General features: G+C 38.3%; 1 long non-coding RNA gene across 1 annotated transcript; it reads left to right on the top strand.

Moving 5' to 3' along the window:
• The first annotated feature begins 365 nt into the window (after positions 1-365).
• LOC142162703 (uncharacterized) lies at positions 366-2,362 on the top strand. The gene is made up of 2 exons (XR_012693984.1): positions 366-1,650; positions 1,986-2,362. It is a non-coding gene; the product is annotated as an uncharacterized LOC142162703 (long non-coding RNA).
• Positions 2,363-6,194: the final 3,832 nt, after the last annotated feature.

The following is a 6,194-nucleotide window of genomic DNA, read 5'->3' as shown; positions in this document are numbered from 1 at the left end:
TTTCTATACGTAAAAAAATAACTACAAAATTAGCTTCTTTCTCAAAGAGCGCTATGTTCATCATTCCAGAGGCAGAGGGTTAGGAATATTGAGCTTTGGCACTAAATTTCCGCAAAGCAATTGCACTTTATTCGTCAGTCCGCCCAAAATATGCAAAGAGATATCTTGCCATTGGTATATGACAACGAGATCTAATAAGAATGGAGTTGTGATCAAGTGACAGCTGGCATTGTGTTGCCATTGTTAATTATTTTAGCTGTATGCTTAGTCAATTAGTTAGAATAGTCGATTAGACATAACACATGTATATAAGTAGAAGAGAATAGATATTTTATATAAGTTTTCATTTTAACAATATTGGAGATAAGTCTCTTCCAAATTCTCTCTCTCTCAAATACTCACCTACAGTCAGTTAGGGTTAGGGATTTGATCCCAAATCGCTATATGTATCAGAGCATTACGACCACTAGTATGGCTATTTAATTCGATTGAGAGCTGCAAACAATTCATCAATGGCGGAAGTTGATAATGAGCTGCCGGAGAAGTTGAGCCACAACCATCCATTGTTTCCGAACTCAATTGAATATTTTGGAGCTGTACTCATTTCTCTCCAACTGCGAGGATCAAAAAATTACTCCATGTGGAGTCGTGCGATGAGAATTGCCATCCTTGACCGGAGGATCAAAAAATTACTCCATGTGGAGTCGTGCGATGAGAATTGCCATCCTTGGCCGGAATAAGCTAGGGTTCATCGACGGCACATGCAAAAGAGAGAATTACGGTCAAAACCTCATCGATCTCTAGGAGCGATGCAACGCGATAGTGATATCGTGGATAATTAATTGTGTCTCTCCAGAATTACTCAGTGGAATAGTGTATTCCTCAAGTGCAAGTGCAGTTTGGAGTGACTTAAAGGAGCGATTTGATAAAGTGGATTGTTCAAGAATTTTTCAGATCCACTAGTAAATTGCTACAATTAATCAAGGTACAAGCTCAATTTCAGGTTATTTCTCAAAATTACGACAGCTTTGGGCAGAGTTTGACAGTCTAGCCCCTATTCCGGGATGTGACTGTGCAAAGTCTCATGATTTTGTAGTATTCATGGAACGACTCAAGCTTCTATAATTTCTTATGGGACTTGATGAATCATACGAGCAAGCTCACAATCAAATATTGATGACGGTTCCAGTTCCTACAATAAATAAGGCGTAGTCAATGTTGATGAAAAGAGAAAGGCAGAGGAGTATGTCCAATTCCTCTAGAGTTGTAGATAACATGGAATTGGCATCTCTTACGACCACAAGAGATGGAGGAAACTAAAAGTTTATGAGAAATTTTAATCTTCATTGTGATTATTGCAAAATGAAGGGGCACACCCGAGAAGGTTTCTACAAGTTATTTGGATACCCTGCAGATTTCAAACCTAAGAAGAAATTTGGGAAAACAATGCACACAGTGTGATAGCAGAATACATACACTCACAGGATAGAATAGCTGGTGCACATCAATATTCCATAGGCTTCAGGAGTCCACCAAACTTCTCACCAGAACAATTCAGTCAACTGCTGAAGTTGATAAATAAAGAGAACACACTAGAGAGCTCAGCTAATATGGCCAGCACAAGCTCAACAAATGCAGCAAATGACAGAGGTACATCGACCATGGCATGTAGTATTATTACTACTCTCCTGGCAAATGCTAAAAATAAGAAATGGATAGTAGACACTGGTGCAACTAGTTATATGAGTTCAAATCTAGAACTATTGAGTGAAGCAATGGAATTTGTTGAGAATAGGAAAGTAAATTTGCCTAATGTGGAGGTATCAGATGTTTCACACACTAGGTCATGTGGAATATTTAAAGGAGAAATTATAAAAGAAGTTCTCTATGTGCCAGATTTTAAATATAACTTGCTATCTGTTTCGAAAATCACAAAAGAGCTAAATTGCTTGGTTGCCTTTTATCCTACCTTTTGTTTGTTCCAGGACCTCTTTAATGGGAGGGTGCTGGGGATTGGTAAAAAGGAGGATGGGCTATACCTGCTGTATTCCCAGGTTAATATTGAGGACAAACATCCTGCAATAAGGGGTTTTGCAGTTGGAAAGCATAAGGAAAGCCTCAGAATTTGGCACAAAAGGATGGAGGCATGCATCAGTAGCGGCTATGAAGCAGTTATTCAATTTCTCTCATAATGTTTGTAAAGAAGTCATAGATAGTTGTGAAATCTGTCCTCTTGCTAGACAGACTAGGCTTCCCTTCAGTATTAGTGAAAGCAAAACTGATGATATTTTTGATTTGTTGCATTAAGATGTATGGAGCCCATATAAAATACAAACTTTTGATGGAAATAGATACTTTTTGACCATTGTGGATGATTATTCACGTATGATATGGGTTTATCTGCTGAAGCTAAAAAGTGATGTAATTGTAGTTTTGAGTAACTTTATACAATTGGTCCTAACACAGTTTCATAAAAGTATTAAGGCGGTAAGGACAGACAATGGGACTGAGTTTGTAAATTCTTCATGTCTTTATTTGTTCCAATCTCATGGTATAGTTCACCAAAGAACTTGTGTCTACACACCACAGCAAAATGGTGTGGCAGAAAGAATATACAAATACACTTTAGAGGTGGCCAGAGCTATTAGATTTCAGGGGTTCATACCTCTGAAGTTTTGAGGACATTCTGTACTTGGAGCTGGGTATATGATTAACAGGATGCCTTTTGTTGCAATGCAAGGGAGAACACCACATGAAGTTTTTCACAAATGCAAGCATAAGGTTGATCATATCAGGATCATTTGATGCCTCTATTATGCAAAAATGTTACCAGCAAGGGATAAATTTGAAGTCGGGGCTTTGAAGGAAGTACATATGGGATATTCCTTTGTTACAAAGGGATATATTCTCTACAATTTGAGTGATCACTCATTCTTTATCTCACGGGATGTGGTATTCAGGGAAAATGTATTATACAAGGATTTCCCTTGTTGACTTGGGAAGTGATATTATACAAGTAGTTTCACCAAATGAGGATACAGGTCCTGCACTACCTGATCAAGAAGCAGATCCTATTTCAGGAACAGGCTCAGACTCAACTGAGCTTGACTTGTTAGATGCAGCAGACTCAACTCATCATATTGCATAAACTCTTGATCAGTTTGGAGAAGCAGATGATACTATCTTGGAAGAAGTTATTCTACAACATATGTTGCCCAGCCTGATACTAGTGAGCAATCCCAAGCTAATCCAATTCCATGTAAAAATATTGAAGGTATGAGGAAGTCTACTAGAGAAAAGAGGGATCTTATCTATACGTCTGAGTATATTACTGCAATAGCATCTACTAAGTGTGCCTACCCACTTTCTGACAGCATTTCGTATGCCAACATGTGCTCAATATATCAATATTACTTGAAAGCCTTCTCTTGTGTAGTTGAGCCCAAAACCTACAAAGAGGCTTGCGCTAATCCAAAATAGGTTGTTGCCATGAAGGATGACATAAAGGCAATAGAAGACAATAATACTTGGGGATTAGTTCCCTTGCCATCAGGGAAGACTGCTATCAGATGTAAATGGGCTTATAAAGTGAAGTTCAAAGCAAATGGAGAAGTTGAACGATACAAAGCGAGATTAGTTACAAAAGGGTACAACCAGCAAGAGGGCCTCGACTACCATGAGACATTTTCACCTATAGTAAAAATTGTTACAGTCAGGATTGTTTTGTCTATAGCTGCTGCCTCAAATTGGCATATACACCAGATGGACGTGTATAATGCCTTCATGCAAGCAACGTGCATGACGAAGCATACATGTCTCTTCTAGAAAGCTTTACTAGCCAGGGGAGAATAATGGAAAGGTCTGCAGGCTAGTAAACTCCTTATATGGCCTAAAGCAGGAAAGTTGGCAATGGAACGTGAAATTAACAGAAGTATTGCGGAGGTCAGGCTTCATACAAAGTAATTTGGATCACTCTTTGTTAATCAAGAAATCTGGCAATCATATTATAGTGATCTTGGTGTATGTTGATGCTATGTTGATAGTAGGAAACAATCTCAACTTGATTGAACAAACCAAACAAGATTTGCACATAACTTTTAAGATGAAAGACTTAGGAAATTTAAAATATTTTCTGGGAATAGAGTTCAGCAGATCGGCAAGAGGAATACTGATGAACCAACGAAAGTATTCTCTAGATTTAATCACAGACATAGGACTGACTGGCTCTAAACTAGCATGGACACCTCTTGATAGTAATGTAAAGCTGACAACTGCAGAAGTGAGTGAAGTAGAAGGGTTGACATATGATGAAGTCATGCATGATTAAGGAATTTATTAGAGTTTGATAGGGAGATTATTGTACCTAACACTGACCATGCTAGACATAAGTTTTGTTATAAAGACTTTAAGTCAATTTATGCATCAGCCCAAAAGGTCACATATGAATACAACACTAAGGGTTGTAAGATACATAAAGAGGCAACCTGGGCTTGCAATTCTCATGAGCAACAATAAATCTCGAGATTTAAAAGCATATTGTGATGCAGATTGGGCATCATGCCCCAATATCAGGAAATCAATCACTGGATTTCTAATAAAGCATGGAGATTCTCTTATATCATGAAAGTCTAAGAAGCAAACGACAGTCTCTAGAAGTTCAACAAAAGCAAAATATAGAAGTATGGCATCTACTTTGTCAAAGGTAATATGGATTGTGGGGGTGTTTGAAGAATTGGGTGAGAAACTACACTTACTAGTTGATCTTTTTAGTGACAGTAAGGCAGTATTGCAAATAACCGGTGTATTATGAAAGAACAAAGCACATAGAGATTGACTGTCATTTTATAAGAGAGAAGATACAGAGTGGCCTAATCTGAACACATTTTCTGGGTACAAAAGACCAACAAGAAGATATTATGACAAAGGGGTTGGACAGATCACAACATGAATTTTTAGTGTCCAAGCTGGGTGTCCTTGATGTCTTCATACCCACCAGCTTGAGGGGAGTAATAAGAATGGAGTTGTGATCAAGTGATATCTATATCAAGTGGCAGCTGGCATCGTGGTGACATTGTTAATTATTTTAGTTGTATGCATAATCAATTAGTTAGAATAGTTAGTTAGACACAACACATGTATATAAGTAGAAGAGAACATATATTTTGTGTAAGTTTTCATTTTAACAGATATTGGAGACAAGCCTCTTCCCAATTATCTCTCTTTCTTATATACTCACCTACAATTAGTTTGGGTTCGGGATTTGATCCCAAATCGCTGTAAGATCTATTATTTATATTTTGTCGTTCTAGATTTAATCTTCTATGTGACAGTGATAATTGATCTCACTGTAACGACCTGGCCAGTAGTTTTGAGAGTAATAGCCCCGATCACCTATTACTACTTTTCTCGTATCTTTTTCTGCTTATGTGAGTTGCCAAGAGATTTTGGTTGTGGTTTCAGAGTGATTAGGACACTTAGTCCCTAAAATAGAAGGTTAAGTCTTAAGATTTTGATCGTAGATAGAGCTATGTGAAGACGACTCCAGAATGGAGTTTCGTCGATTCTGTTAGCTTCATTGGGTAATTTTGGACTTAAGAGGGTGTCCTAAATGTGAATTGGAGGTCTATAGCTGATTTAGACTTGAAAGGGCAAAAGTCGAATTTTTGGGAAGTTTAGCCGGAAGTGAACTTTTTGATATTGGGGTCGGATACCAATTTCGGAAGTTGGAATAGGTCCGTAATGTCGAATATGACTTGTGTGCAAAGTTTGAGGTCAATCAAACGTGGTTTAATAGGCTTCGACATCGGTTATAGAAGTTTGAAGTTTCAAAGTTCATTAAGTTTGAATTGGAGGGTGATTTATATTTTTATCGTTGTTTGATGTGATTTGAAGGCTCAACTAAGTTTGTATGATATTTTAAAACTTGTTAGTATGTTTGGTTGAGGTCCCAGGGCGGCTCGGATGAGATTCGGATGCTTAACGGATCGAAATTGAACTTGTGTATACTGCTAAAGCTTTTAGGCTTCTGGTGTTTTCGCACCTGCGGTGGGGAGACCGTAGGTGCGGGAGGGGACTCGCAAATGTGACCCTGGTCTAGGAACCTAGTGGTCACAGGTGCGACAAAAGTAGCGCAGAAGCGGAGCCGCTCTTGCGGAGAAGGGATCGCAGGAATGGAAGGAGAGATGAGTGAGGAC

Source organism: Nicotiana tabacum, chromosome 8 (assembly GCF_000715075.1).
Source record: "Nicotiana tabacum cultivar K326 chromosome 8, ASM71507v2, whole genome shotgun sequence".
NCBI classification, from domain to species: domain Eukaryota; kingdom Viridiplantae; phylum Streptophyta; class Magnoliopsida; order Solanales; family Solanaceae; genus Nicotiana; species Nicotiana tabacum.
The sequence above is the reverse complement of the archived record's forward strand: the minus strand, read 5'-3'. Positions and strand labels throughout refer to the sequence as shown.